This window comes from Pelmatolapia mariae, linkage group LG7 (genome assembly GCF_036321145.2).
Source record: "Pelmatolapia mariae isolate MD_Pm_ZW linkage group LG7, Pm_UMD_F_2, whole genome shotgun sequence".
Taxonomy (NCBI): Eukaryota; Metazoa; Chordata; class Actinopteri; order Cichliformes; family Cichlidae; genus Pelmatolapia; species Pelmatolapia mariae.
The window spans coordinates 39,670,740-39,686,485 of NC_086233.1; the positions used below are offsets into that span (position 1 = coordinate 39,670,740).

The following is a 15,746-nucleotide window of genomic DNA, read 5'->3' on the forward strand; positions in this document are numbered from 1 at the left end:
TGTGGATTTGGTGTTTTATTCAAATGCAGCTGAGAATAGGTGAGTCTTCAACCTGGATTTAAATAAATTGAGTGTTTCAGCTGATCTGAGGCTTTCTGGGAGTTTGTTCCAGATATATGGAGCATAAAAGCTGAATGCAGCTTCTCCGTGTCTGGTTCTGACTCTGGGAACTGATAAAAAACCGGATCCAGATGACCTGAGGGATCTGGAAGGTTCATACTGGGTCAGGAGGTCACTGATGTATTTTGGTCCTAAACCATTCAGAGCATCAGAACGTTAAAGTCTTTCCTCTGACGGACAGGCAGCCAGTGTAAAGACCTCAGAGCTGGACTGATGTGGTCCACTTTTTTGGTCTTAGTGAGGACTCGAGCAGCAGAGTTCTGAATGAGCTGTAGTTGTCTGACTGATTTTTTTAGGTAGACCTGTAAAGATGCTGTTACAGTAATCAAGCCTACTAAAGATGAATGCATGGACTAGTTTTTCCAGGTCCTGTTGAGACATCAGATCTTTTATCCTTGATATATTCTTGAGGTGATAGTAAGCTGATTTTGTTGTTCTTTATAATCTGTGACAGTGGGAGCATGTAAATGTTAAACAGAAGGGGTCCCAAGATGGAACCTTGGGGAACTCCACATGTGATACTTGTCTGCTCAGATGTGAAGTTACCTATTGATACAAAGTATTTCCTGTTTTCTAAGTATGTTATGAACCAGTTTCGTACAGTTCCTGAAAGACCTGCCCAGTTCTCCAGTCGTTTGAGTAATATGTTGTGGTCAACTGTATCAAATGCTGCACTGAGATCCAGTAAAACTAAGACTGACATTTTTCCACTGTCTGTATTCAGACATATGTCATTAAACACTTTGGTCAGAGCGGTTTCAGTGCTGTGGTTCTGTCTAAAACCTGACTGGAAGGCATCATAGCAGTTATACTGTTTTAAGAAGTAATTGAGCTGTTGAGAAACTGCTTTTTCAATGATCTTACTTAAAAATGGGAGATTTGAGATCGGCCTGTAGTTGTTCATTTTGGTCTTGTCAAGATTGTCCTTTTTCAGTATAGGTTTAATTACAGCAGTTTTTAGTGGGTCTGGAAACACACCTGACATTAAAGAAAAGTTGACGATCTGTAACAGGTCTGACTCCAAAGTCTTTGAGACCTTTTTGAAAAAACTTGTTGGCAGGACATCTAAACAGCAAGAGGAGGAGTTCAGTTGACCTAAGATGTCCTCCAGGTCTTTGCTGTTAATAGGGTGAAACTGTTTGATGGTGTTTAAACAGTTTTTTGGTGGACACAGTACATGTCCTGAATCTGCTGTTGATGTACCAATTGCTTGTCTAATCTTTTGGATTTTTTCTGTGAAGAATTTGGCAAAGTCATTGCAGGCCATGGTCGAATGAAGTTCAGCTGCCACTGACACAGGAGGGTTTGTTAGCCTGTCAACTGTAGAAAATAAGACCCGAGCATTATGACTGTTTTTGGTGATGATGTCAGAGAAGTAGGACCTCCTTGCACTCCTCAGTTGTAAATTATAATTGTGAAGTTTCTCTTTATAGATGTCATAATGAACCTGGATTTAGTGATTTAGTGATAAGATCAGGTAAATGTGAACAGTTATTTATTGTTTGCTACAAATTTAGATTCATTGTGGTAAAGAGGGGAAAGGGACAGTCACATATATGTGCAAGTTCATATGGGCGCACTCGTGCTATTTTAAATACATTATCAAATTATCAAAGTTTCTTCTTTGAGAATGTTTTATTAGTAGGGACTACCACTAACTACTAAACTGCCTAGTCACTATTCAGTTTACTCTCTGATGGCTGCAATGAAGAAAAGCGAGCATGTTATTATTCTGAAGCTTGCCCTGTGCTTTATGAAAAATATTATTCTGCTGAAAACAAGACATTATAATGGTGTAGATGTTCATGAAAATTCAATATCTAACCTAAAGGCCTAGGTCAGTGACTCAGAGTTTTATAGTCCATGTAATTTTAAACAGTTTGGACCACTCTCTCATAAGTCATCAGTTCTTTTTCTTAAAATGTAGCGACAATGTAAAATTAACAAAATACAAGGTAAGTTCTCAATTGTAATTAAATAAGTATAGAATTCCTTATAGGCTGCGTTTACATTTGTAATTCCATCAACAGTTGTTCAAATCAGAAATAAAATCAGAGAATAATTACCCATCTCAAAAGTAAATAACTAATACAATAAATGCACATCATAAGGCACTTACAATGTAAGCATTGTCTGTTAATAGCCACCACCTGATTCTGTAAAAGTAATCGACTTCAAATTTTCCCCAATGTGAAACTTCTGCCAAAGGGAGTCAAATCCGATAGATGGCTGAAGTTAGGAAGATGCTGCCTGCCACACACCTGGTGGAATTTTTGTAAGCGATAGTGCATTAGTTAATAAAATGCTAATAACAGAAACAGTCCGTATCCTGGAGAAAAGAAATGTCTTCCGACTGAACAGTCATATGTCGTAAGTCAATACAACAGTAACACACCACTCAAAACACAGTAAATCAAGTGCATCTTAAAGTGTCCATGAAACACTACATGTATTAAGGCTAATTTACACTATGAACCCCTGCTCTAAAAATACTGTCATCAATTTAACACTGTCCATGAAGCTAGGATTAAAAAAAGGGTTAAATGTAACATTTTTAGAGCATCTCGAGCACCATTTTGTGCCAGTATTGAATGTGACATCACTCGGTTGGTTGTTTGCTGCTAATATACTTAGTTTATCTTAACTAACTTGTGACAGAACAATCAACTCAGTGAAAAAGACAGAAACAAACCCCAAAAATCAAACCCCCAAAAAGGGGGACAGTGTTGAACTTCAGCTTGTGGGTCCTGTGAACCACTAGCGTGGAACTGGCTCAAACAGCTCTCGTCCACAGTCCTCATTTATAAAGTCTATAAACAAATATATACAATATAAACAAACCCAAGTATTGTGGCTAACAGGTGGATTCTCCCCTTTCAATGCAGCTAGCCAACAATGAAGAACCACTTACTGCTAAAGAGACAGAATAAGCAGACAGTATATTCTTGGTTTTTAATTTAACAGTCATCGCTGCTGCCAGGAGCAGCAGAAAAGGTAACCTCTTAAGAGAGCTTTTTAGTTAGAGCTTCCTTGTTTTCCACCGAGTCATCAGTTCTGGCACAAGTTAGTAGTGTTAATTTTGACAGCTAATTTTAATTTAGTTTTAATGATAGTCTTTTGACTAAAGTGTCATTTAGTTTTAGTCATAATTTAACCATCTAAATTCTTTTAGTATTTTTTAAATAAATATCGTAAAGCTACAGTAGTTGATCTTGTTAGCTAAAATATAACAGTTTAAAGTCTGTTGTGTCTTTACCAGTCAGAGTTGCTCCAAAAGGTTTAAAAAGTGTCATATTTCTTTTTGGGGGGGTTTTTTGTTTGTTTGTTTGTTTTTTAAACACCACATGCGAATTGTGTACATATGTTTACTCTTCTCTTCCTCCCAAGCATTCAAATTTTGTCACGTTTTCATGACAAACAAGGAGCATAGGCGCATAGGAGCAAAGGAGCATAGCCCCCCCCACACACACACACCTTTTTTTTAAGGAAAACTATGACAGAAATTATTGGTCAGCGAAAATAACAATGCTAATTGGCTGCTACACTGCTACATTAGCTAATGTAAAGTCTGTTAGCAGCAACCATCCAACCTAGTGACACTAGATTGTGCCACTTGCGCTAAAAACCTTAAACACTTATTTCCTAAATACAACTTCATGAAGAGTGGTAAATCTATGACAGTGTTTTAGAATAGGGCTTAAAGATGTAAATTAATTCATTTAGTGTTTCATGTCCACTTTAAAGTATTATTAAAACTTATTACTACCCAGTATTATCCCTGCAAATTCACTTGTCATCTTCCATGCCACAGTTCCTGACTAATTAGGAGCAACAACCAATGTGAACAGAGAAAACATAGTCAGCTTTCCTCTCTACAAGAAACAAATGCAATTTTTGCACCTTTACTTCAAGAATGCCAGTACGCATAGGCTATTTTTCAATATGCATGATGATACCCAGTGAGAGGAGCACAACATTTGCAAAAATATATAATTCACTTATATTATGGCTAATAATCAATGTTTGGTTTATGTCAGTGTTTCATTTTTCCCTGAGCGAAATCTGTTTGCCTGAGCTTAAAGTTAAGATTCATAACGGAGTAGTTTTATTTAATTTTTATGTCTCAGTGGAGAACTGTCAGTATATTTGCAAATTAATCCTTTGGAAAAGACCAAATTATATCCTTTTAATATTTACTCAACTTTATTGTTAATACCTACTGTTTAATGTAAGTTTTGAGAGTCTAGGAATAACAGTATAAGATATAAACTAATTATAACATTTGATCTGTTTGTTTTCTGTTCAATACACAGTGTGAGCTATGTATACAGGTCAAATGTTTTATTGAGAGAGATGAAGTTTATCCTTCAGTCCTGTAGGGACTCTTAATGCTTAACTGTATGAAGTTTGTTAGACACTATGAAGCAGATCATAGATGATATAAAAGAGCATATAATTTTATGGATGTTAGAAGGCAAATAATAATGGTCATGAATAAGACTAAGAATAAAGGTGGAGAGGTATCTGTTAGCTCTTATAAGATTATAATTACATGTATGTTACACAAATATGTATGTTTCTTGAAAATGAATATTGATTATTCAATATTTATTTCAGTATAGTGGCATAAAGTTCATTACCATCTTCTAAGATCACACCAATGTAAATAATGAGTCTTTACTGAACTCTTTCCCAATAATTTCACATGGATGGCTGTTTTATAGCCAAGCATTTTGCCAAAGTGATTAAAAACACTTTCTTAAAAAAAGCGTTTTTTTTTAAAAGAAATCTAGTGATTAGGCGTATCACGAGCAATTTCAATTGTAAGTATTGATCACAATGAAATTAAGGGGGTGGCAGTAAAAACACACTGTGAGCTGAGCAGAGCTGTGACGTCATCAAGTACTCCGCTCTTCCAGTTGTAATGTTTGTGTAGAGTCCTCAGAAGTCTGGACTTCCAAGTGAACTTACCAAGTACAAACTTGCCTACTTGGGTATTGAGAACGGGCTGTTGCACTGTAATATTATCTTCCGTTCAACTAATGTCACAGGGAATTAAGTTGTTGACGACGTCGTTAGCTAGCAAACACCACCACAAAGACTAGCAGCTTTGCTAGCATCCAGTTTAACGTGAACCCATAACCAGTTTAGCACGAACTCATAGCCCATTTAGCACTTATTTAGGGAAAATTACAGACTTCTCATTGACCCTGCAACCTGATGGATTAAGGTAGAAAACAAGGAAAAGCGAGAAATAAGTTCTGTTTTTCAAATAACCCCAAACCAAACTCCACTCAGAAATGCTTCAATTTAAATTTTGCTGATCTGGACAACAACGCAATGAAACAGAAGATACTATACATATTTTTTATAAACATATAGCTCGTACTGGGAATTTCGGATAATATTCGACACATTATGCTGCACGTTTATGGCTTAAACTTTGAGAAGTTGTGGACACGCGGAAGACGACGAGGATCTATATAGGCTTGGTTTTCTTTACGTAAATAATACAACTACTAATTTAGATGTCGGTCGAACTCCAGAATGCAGTGTGCTTGTTATTAAAACATCTGGGCATGTGTTGCGTATGATGTACGTATTTACAAGTGAGTAAGAAACTAAAACGCTATGAAAACGCTACACACGCTTTTTCCTAAGTACAACGACGTCAAACGCCCACCGAACAAACTATATGCAAACTAATTAAAGTTAGTAAAAGAAAATCCGAAAGCGAATCTTAAGTAGTCATTATAATAAAAGAGCATACTACACGCTGTCAATAAACGTGAAAAACTTACCACAGCAGTTTTCCCTCGCTTGCTTTCGAATATTCTGTTACGCGCATGCGTAGAAAATAACCCAGGCGGGCCACTGCATAAACATGATCAAAGATGTAATAATTGAACCGTAACAGAAAATGTTGCTTGAAAAAATAAGAAAAATCAAAGTCAGTTTTGAAATGCAAATAGAAAAACGTTTAAAAAAAACAAAACAAAAAAAACAAAAATTGTGTTTAAACTTCACTCTCTGACAATTAAAATACAAGCTGCTTTCAACACTCAAATTTAAAATTAACAATTCAAATGACACTTCATTCTAATTTAAACATATCACTATCAAATATTTTAACTTTAAGTGAAAATGAAGGGATACAAATAAGAAAAAGCAGGAATAAGTGAAGTGGAAGTTATAAAAGTAAGTTAAGCGTTTGATTTTCCACCAACACACTCAAGTCACCTTCTCCACACATCCATTCTGCAGTTTCCATTCTGCAACTCTTTTGTGTTTTGGCTTGGTCCTGTAGTACGATGTACGTTCGACATATCTAGGGTATCTTTCCGATACATCCCAAAGTTAACATCCAGGTTTCTCCTGCATGTTTACATGAAAGGAGTGTTCTTGGGTTTAAGTGATACCACAAAACATAAAAATTAGAAATGCAAAGTGAGCTCTATGGGTTATTGGTGCAAGAAGTAGGATAGAAGTATAGCTCAAAAGAAGGAGAAGGAGGTATGAGAACTGCAATAAGATGTGGAATAGAAGATTTGTCTCCTGAAAAACCTGATACTGAAGCAAATGATTATATTTCTTTCTGATAAGGGAAACAGAACAACCTTAGATGGTACTGAAAAACCCTCCTACTACATGCACAAAAAGGTCAATAATATGTGATGTTTTTCAGGTTTCTGTGTTAGCCAAAAATGTTATTAAGCTAACCTAAATCTAAGTGAGTAGTTCTGCTCGCTAAATCTGAACGAACTGCAACTGAAATTTTTTTAAAAGCAACAGCATCTTTGAGCTTCTTTGTTATTGCCAGAAAACCTCTCCCGGCGTTGCAAAAACTTTATTTTGCAAAGCTATGTGTTCACAGCAAAGTGATTGGACAGTTTAAGTGTTGCTTGTGGAACAACATTAATTAAATAGTAAATAGACTGTTTTCTATGTAGTTTTCCTACGCAAAACTTGTTTCATTCACCCATTCATACACATTCATACAAGCACTATGCCTTATTTTCTCTCTCCACTGAAATGCTTTCTGTCAAGGATACTTGGCATGCAGACTGGAGCAGCCAGGGATAGAATCACCAACATTCCAACTAGTAGATGACCTGATGCGCTACAGGCACTCGATAATTAATGATGTTAGGTAAATATAAATAATTGTGATATTGAAACACAAACACATACACTGCAAAGCCTTGTGTATGCATGGACAGCTCAGCAGTCCACCACAGGGTAACGATAAGTAAAGCTCTATAACAGTTTTATTACTGTCAGTTCAACACTAAGAGGCAGTTTCTGGAACAATTTGGTTCACAGCACCTACATTTAGTGTGAACCTGTTTTTCTGTGTCATGATCCCTGAGTCTCTCTCACTTGCCTGCTTCTCTGTGTTGGTGTTTGTGCACATTGTACTTTGTTTTGGGTCTTTCTGTCTCTCTGTCTCCCTGTCAGCAGCTCACCTGTCAGTAATCAGCTGTCCTGACTCACCTGCTGCTCATCGTCTATTCGGCTGGCTACTCAAGGCTAGAACAAAGATTTAGTCATTGCCAGTTCCTTGCATCAGCCAGTTCTCTCTGTGATTCCCAAGCCCGTGAGCCCTTAGAAGCCTGCGATTCCCTGATCACCTCTCTTAGATCTCAAACATCTTACAGACACAGAAACAAAACCTAACAACTAGAAATCACCAAAACACTAAAGGATGACTAAATGAGCAAGAAATAAAAAACTAAACCATGAAAAACCACAAAATCCCAGAATTCTGTGGTACATAGCCCAGTAATGAGAATAGACTCATCATATTTGTAAATTAATATGATCAGTCCTACCATTAATTCGTGGTAGGACTTCTTTGAGCAGTCTTGTAGGAATGACATCTAATAAACATGTTGAGATTTGGAGGAAGTAATTATTAAAGTTAACTCAGAAAATCAAATCAGTTAGAAAGAGTCTATGTAATAGCAGTACTCAAAGTAGCTGTACATAATGATATGTCTATCAGATGGTTATAAATCATTTTTTCTCAAATAGTTAAACACCTGCCCTGAACACAACCATCACCGACTGTTAAATGCAACAGTCCTCTGATTTATAATATTTTTTCAAAGCTTTACACATCCAAGGTTTGATATTTGAAAATATGTCCATTTCCTCCTTTGGGATTAACAGGTCCTCACACATATGCTGTGACAGTCTGTTATTTCATTCAAGTCATAGCAAACATTTTAGAATAAGGCTCAGTCAATACAAGAAAAACATAGGTATCTAGATACCCTCCGCTGACCACACCAGAACCAAGTGGACTTAAAACCATTGACTAAGCCCTTATTTTAAGTCCCTCCATCGGGGTAATGAGGCTGACATTCTTGTGCTTTGTTAAAAAACTGACTGGTGGCTAAGGTCACCGTGTGCTCCATGTCTGATGTTGGGGTCCCATAGGAACAAAAGGGACTCTATATCAGAGAAACTGAGGATATCTACCTCTCAAAAAGTGATAAATCAGTCAATTTTGTGTTTCCTTACGCTCATAAGGTTTCTGATATCACTCTCATCTTGGGTATTGGTTTTCTGTGGTTTAATTATTTGTGGCACTAATCTTAGCTCCTTGGCTTATGAGTCCTCTTGGTGCTTCCTTTCTGTGCCCTTAGTCTTGTCTGCGTCCCAGAGTCCATGGTTGTCTTTCTGTGTCAGGTTTATATGTTTGAGTCCTTGTCTCTATTTGTTTTTTTATGTTTTATTTTGGTAATACATTTCCTATATGTTTAGTGCCCAATTTTACTTACCACAGTATTTAGTATTCCTTGCTCCTGTGTACTCTTCTTGGATTATTAATCTCCAATAAAAAGTTTTTGCGAGCAATCTTGGAGTAATTTTTTAACTAGAATATGCCCTTCAATGTGCATATCAAATAAATGTGTAGGACTGCTTTCCTACATTTGTGCAATATCTCTAACATTAGAAACTGGAATGATGCTGGAAAAAGTAGCTCATGCATTTACTAGTCCTAGGCTTGGCTGCTGTTCATTATTACCATGTTGTAATTTAGGCTGCCTGAGAGGCTTTCAGTTGATCCAGAATTCTGCAGTGGGAGTAATGACAGGGAGAAGAAAGAGAGAGCATATTTCTCCCATATTCTTATGCCATCTCTTTATTGGCTCCCTGTTAAATCCAGAACACCAGTTAGGACCATATCATCCTAATAGAGTACTTTGTCCTTGCACTACAGGCATACTCGTGGTTCATACTGTCAGGGTCTGTGTAGGCAGACCGTGGGGAGATGGGGAAATAGGACCCAAACGCCGGACTCTACAGTGCAGCAGTGTTTATTTACAAGGTGGTGAAGTAAACAACAGTAAATCCCCAGTTTCCCAGACTCCCGTGTAGTGTCTTCTTCCCAAAAGTCTCCGTGTAGTGCTCTCTGCCCCAGTGTCCCTGCCCTCCTCGTGCTCACTGCTCCTTCTCGTCCCACACTCCTCCTGAGGGGACAACAATAGAGACAGCCATTACACACTTATTCCAGCAGGCATACACTCACATTTGACTGTGCTTGAAGACTGACGTGTAGTCAAACGCAATAATCCAGCGTCGGTGGAAGCTCCATCGCTCATCTAAATAGCTTTCCCGACGAGCCCAGATGAGGAGCAGGTGTGCGGCAAGGACCTCGGGTGTGGCCAGCCCTCAAGTCAGGCCACGCCCCCAGGGCTGAAGGTGCCTGTAACTTGGCCACAGAAGAAAGGCAACACACACACACATACCTGCCTACAAACAGATGCGCACAGGGGCAGTGCAGAGAACACACCAAATAATAATAGTAATGACAAAAATAATAACAATAATAATAATAATAATAATACTACTAATAACAAAAATAGTCATAGTCCCCACTGCCCACGGACCCCGAGTCCCCAGAGCCGGATCCGTGACAGTACCCCCCCTCTAAGGGTCGGCTCCCGACGACCCAAAACAAAACAAAAACCACAACACAACCACCCCAGGGTGGGCGGCGGGGGGTAACAGGACGGAGGGCTGGAACCAACCCCCAAATGACCAAACAGTCACTCTCATGAAGTCCCAGAGGCTCAACCGCGACTCCAGCGGAGGCACAAAACAGTTCAACAACCCCCCAAGTTACCGTCGCGGGAGCAAAACAGTTCAGGCGGCTGACCCAACGGTTGGCAATGCAGGCGAAACCTGCTGTGGGTAGGCAGAGGCAGAAAACAGTTCAGGAGGCCTACCTCTAGTCCATCGGAGGGAACGCTGGATCTCTGGTGGAGGGCCATGGGTCCCGCAGCAGCGACAAAACGGTTCAGGGGGCCGGCCACGGGTCCGGCGGCGGCGGCGCTGCTGCTCCTCTGGTGGCCGGCCACGGGTCCGGCGGCGGCGGCGCTGCTGCTCCTCTGGTGGCCGGCCACGGGTCCGGCGGCGGCGGCGCTGCTGCTCCTCTGGTGGCCGGCCACGGGTCCGGCGGCGGCGGCGCTGCTGCTCCTCTGGTGGCCGGCCACGGGTCCGGCGGCGGCGGCGCTGCTGCTCCGGCTCCAGCACAACCCACGATTCCCGATGTGCTGACTGTGCTGGACGTGGACGCGGCGGCCGGGCTGCTGGACGTGGACGCCGGGCTGCTGGACGTGGACGCCGGGCTGCTGGACGTGGACGCCGGGCTGCTGGACGTCGCGGACGTGGCAGTCCCTCCGGCTCACCAAGATCGTCCTCCGATGGCGGTGCGGGCTCCTCCGGCTTGCTGCGCTCCTCCCGCTCGCCGCGCTCCTGCTCGTAGAGCTCCTGATCAGGCGGCGCTCTCTCCTGCTGCGGCTCGCCGAACTCCTGATCAGGCGGCGCTCTCTCCTGCTGCGGCTCGCCGAACTCCTGATCAGGCGGCGCTCTCTCCTGCTGCGGCTCGCCGAGCTCCTGATCAGGCGGCGCTCTCTCCTGCTGCGGCTCGCCGAGCTCCTCCCGCTCGCCGAGCTCACAGGGCTCCTCCTCAGGCAGTGCGGGCTCCTTCCGCCCGCCGAGCTCACAGGGCTCCTCCTCAGGCAGTGCGGGCTCCTTCCGCCCGCTGAGCTCCAGCTCGAGCTCGCTGAGCTCCTCCGGCTCACTGAGCCTCACCGGCAGCGGTGCTGGCTCCTCCGGCTCGCTGAGCTCCATATTTGGCGACGCGGGCTCCTCCCGCTCGCTGAGCTGCTCCTTCGGCTGCGGCGCGGATGAAGACACAGAGGCTTGACCAGACGGCAGCGGGACAGCTGCGGAATCAGACGGCAGCGGTGCTGCAGGCGATGATGTGAATGCTGCAGGCGATGATGCGCATGCCGCAGGTAATGATGCTGCAGGCGATGATGCGAATGCTGCAGATGTGAGGATGTGCTGGCTGGGTCCTCCAGGACCCTCAGCTAACGAGGCCTGGTGCTAGGTGGGCTGCTCGGAGCCTTCAGCAGACGTGGCCAAAGGCTGGATGGGCTCCTCAGACCCTCCAGCTGACAAAACTTGAGACTGGACGGGCGACTCGGGCCCTCCAGCTAGAGCAGATGCAGGGCCAGAGGCAATTGGGATCCCTGGCTGAGGGTGAAAATGAGTGGCTGACTGAGCTATGGATAGCGGGGGTGAAGACTGAGCTACGGGTGACTGAACTTGAGATGAAAGCGGTTGTGGAGTAGGTGACTGGGCTAAAGGTGGCTGCTGATCAGCTGACTGTGCTACGGCTAAAGGTGGCTGCTGATCAGCTGACTGTGCTACGGCTACAGGCTGGGCTGCTGATCAGCTGACTGTGCTACGGCTACAGGCTGGGCTGCTGATCAGCTGGCTGTGCTACGGCTACAGGCTGGGCTGCTGATCAGCTGGCTGTGCTACGGCTACAGGCTGGGCAGCTGATCAGCTGGCTGTGCTACGGCTACAGGCTGGGCAGCTGGCTGTGCTACGGCTACAGGCTGGGCAGCTGGCTGTGCTACGGCTACAGGCTGGGCAGCTGGCTGTGCTACGGCTACAGGCTGGGCAGCTGGCTGTGCTACGGCTACAGGCTGGGCAGCTGGCTGTGCTACGGCTACAGGCTGGGCAGCTGGCTGTGCTACGGCTACAGGCTGGGCAGCTGGCTGTGCTACGGCTACAGGCTGGGCCGCTGCCTGAGTGACAGGCTTGGCGGTCTCACAGTGCCTAAGAAAACAAACAGATGGAGTGGAAAGTGAAAAATTGTCCTTATAACTCACCACAGCCGGCTGTTGTGAAGTCCGGGAATCCGGCTGCGGTGAGGAGCGCCGGCGGCGCGAGCGTCGTTTCTTTAACGATGCAGGGGCCGGCGTGTCAGGCTGCGGGTCCACCAGCTGGTCGGGCTGAAAAGCAGCCTGAGTAGGAGAGTGGAGGTGGAGCGTGTTAAGTAGGAAGTCCGCGACGATCGGGTAGAGCGTATCCCATACCCAAGGGAAGCAAGACAACGTCTCTTTCAGCCGCTTCTCCACAGCGCGACGTAAACTCTCCTCGTGCGCTTCCAGCCACAGGTCACACAGACGATTAACTTTGTCTGTCACCTTTCTCCTAAAACTCTCCATTGAGTCCGCTGGGTCCATGGTGGCTGGATTATTCTGTCAGGGTCTGTGTAGGCAGACCGTGGGGAGATGGGGAAATAGGACCCAAACGCCGGACTCTACAGTGCAGCAGTGTTTATTTACAAGGTGGTGAAGTAAACAACAGTAAATCCCCAGTTTCCCAGACTCCCGTGTAGTGTCTTCTTCCCAAAAGTCTCCGTGTAGTGCTCTCTGCCCCAGTGTCCCTGCACTCCTCGTGCTCACTGCTCCTTCTCGTCCCACACTCCTCCTGAGGGGACAACAATAGAGACAGCCATTACACACTTATTCCAGCAGGCATACACTCACATTTGACTGTGCTTGAAGACTGACGTGTAGTCAAACGCAATAATCCAGCGTCGGTGGAAGCGCCATCGCTCATCTAAATAGCTTTCCCGACGAGCCCAGATGAGGAGCAGGTGTGCGGCAAGGACCTCGGGTGTGGCCAGCCCTCAAGTCAGGCCACGCCCCCAGGGCTGAAGGTGCCTGTAACTTGGCCACAGAAGAAAGGCAACACACACACACATACCTGCCTACAAACAGATGCGCACAGGGGCAGTGCAGAGAACACACCAAATAATAATAGTAATGACAAAAATAATAACAACAACAATAATAATAATAATAATAATAATAATAATAATAATAATAATACTACTAATAACAAAAATAGTCATAGTCCCCACTGCCCACGGACCCCGAGTCCCCAGAGCCGGATCCGTGACACATACAGTATTTAACAATAGAATGGAAAGCAGATGCAGCAAAGGGATTGGACTCAAACCCGGGTCGCTGCATTTCAGCCATTTGGCAAGTCTTCACCTGCTTACTCACTAAATAATGCTTAAATCAAGTTATTCCAGAATTCCTCTTGGCATCCAACTTGTGGGGTATATGCTCCAAAAGAATTCAACATCAATCCATCCAGTTTCAATCTGTCTAACAATCTTTACACTTCTAAAAAATTCTTCATTAAAGATTACACTTCCTATCTGCACCATGGCCCGAATCAACCTCTGATGCCCCTGGCTCTGCTTCCCTTCCACCTGCTGTCATAATATATCTACCTCCTTTCTCTCCATCATATCTACCAGGTTACTCCTTTTCCCAGTCATAGTCCCTATAATTAAAATTATGAGTCTCAAATCCACAATCCTATATTTTCCTCTCTCTTGTTGCCTTTGAACATGCCTTCCACTTCCGCTGTCCTCTGTCTTCAGGCAACAATAGCCACAGTCCTGTGACTGGGTTTCCTGCCATTTCTCCCTCATTGTATTTGTGTTGGTTCTTTCGCCTTTTGAATTCATCTTGTTGTTTTAACTTTTGATGCATTATCATTTGTTACATTAAATGTTTTGTTTGCTCAACTTGACAATCTCTGTCCTGTTCTGCATTCCAGTCTACTTTAAACCGCTCATAACATGCTTCTTATATAAGACTCCCTTTGCACAAATAGCATTCTCAAATGAAGGCACAACTTATATGGACCTAATATACTGCAGAGCAGTTTTGTACATAATTGAATCCTAAAATAAACTCCTCCATCAGCAGTGGCAGATATTCCATGTTGGGGTTAGCAAAAGGTTATCTGGACTGTCAATAAATTACACTAAAATACAATCAATGCTTTTTTATTATGATGCTCAAGATGATGATGGCTATTAGTTTGGAGGATGTTAACTTAGGCCTCAGTAAACATGGTACATTGTACCATTGTTTATACATTGTAGTTTACTGTGTAGTCTCCAACTGGAGATTTAACCCTGATAAAGGGTCCTCATTAAAAACAAACAAACAAATCAACTGGAAATATTAAAGTCTGCTGCAGGTAGTATTCTCAGCTTATGCAGACAGCAGGATTAGAAGAACAGCAAAATGCTGCATTTGTACACAGCCATCCCGGCAGTGTGTATGCTTACATCATTCTTAGTTCATTCTCCTTTAAGGTGAATAAAACACATTCAACCTAGTTTGATGAAGGTTTTATTCTCTCCTTAGGAAGTTAATAATAATAATAATAATAATAATAATAATAATAATAATAATACATTTTATTTATAAAGTACCTTTCAAGACACCAAAGGACACTGTACAATAAAATAAAACACATAATAGAACAATGACACAATAGTTGAATAAGTATAGTAAGTTGAATAAAATGAAGACATCAGTAAGACAACTTCACAGTGACATTGGATGGGGTAAACAAAGTTCAGCCTCCTTATAGCATGGTGAATAAAGCTGTTCAACAGTGTAATGGAGCAAGCACTGAGCCTCTGATATCTCCTCCCTGAGGGCAGTAGGCTGAGGGTGAGGGGGTTGCCAGCATTGCTGATGGCTCTGCTGATGAGGCTGGTTTAAAAAATGTCTATTAAGGAGGGCAGAGGGACACCGATAATCTTGCAGACTGAGTCTTCTTGGCCAGTGATGTTGTGTCGTTGGACCAGGAGAGGTTCTGAAAGATGTGCACCACCAGGAAATGTGCTGCTCATTGTCTCCACAGCAGCACCGTGGATGTCAGTGGATGTTGGACATTGTCATGACTGTGTGCAGGCAGGCAGGAAGAGAGGACCCAAAGTGCAGGACTCACGGAGGCAAACGAAACTCAAAATACTCAGCTTTATTGCTGGACAGCAACTGAACAAAAAACTAACTAAACTGAGAATACAGAATGAACTAAACAGGCAGGCAGGCTGGCAAAAAGAATACACAGTGAAAGTGAGGGTGAACAGACATTAACAATGCGACAACGAGCAGGGGAAGACGCAGACACTAAATACAAGAGGTGAACAGAGCTAAGAGGAAACAGCTGGGAGACATGGCTGACGCTGATTACACTGACGAGACAGGGAGAGCACAAAGCTGAACGCACTGACATAAGGCACAGACCTACAAAGTAAAAACAGGAAGTACATGACAGACACAGAGATCCAGATGAGACACAGAACTTAACAGACGCAGACTCATGAGCAGACATAATAACATCATGGACAGACAGAGGGAACACAGAAAAGAGAGACCAGGGCAGACACAGAACAGAAACCTAACAAATGGCAAATCTTAATGGAAAACACA

General features: G+C 43.0%; 1 protein-coding gene and 1 long non-coding RNA gene across 5 annotated transcripts in view; both read right to left on the reverse strand.

Moving 5' to 3' along the window:
- The window catches only part of pot1 (protection of telomeres 1 homolog), a 51,484-nt gene extending 45,531 nt beyond the window's left edge, over positions 1-5,953 (reverse strand). For all 4 annotated transcript variants that reach the window (XM_063479070.1, XM_063479071.1, XM_063479069.1 and 1 more), the window contains exon 1: positions 5,922-5,953. The gene's annotated coding sequence lies outside the window, so the exon portion shown is untranslated. The remainder of the gene's footprint in view (positions 1-5,921) is intronic.
- Positions 5,954-12,752: 6,799 nt separating this feature from the next.
- On the reverse strand, positions 12,753-13,041 carry LOC134630272 (uncharacterized). The gene is made up of 2 exons (XR_010094277.1): positions 13,005-13,041; positions 12,753-12,921 (listed from the first exon to the last, which is right to left on the reverse strand). It is a non-coding gene; the product is annotated as an uncharacterized LOC134630272 (long non-coding RNA).
- Between the last annotated feature and the right edge of the window lie 2,705 nt (positions 13,042-15,746).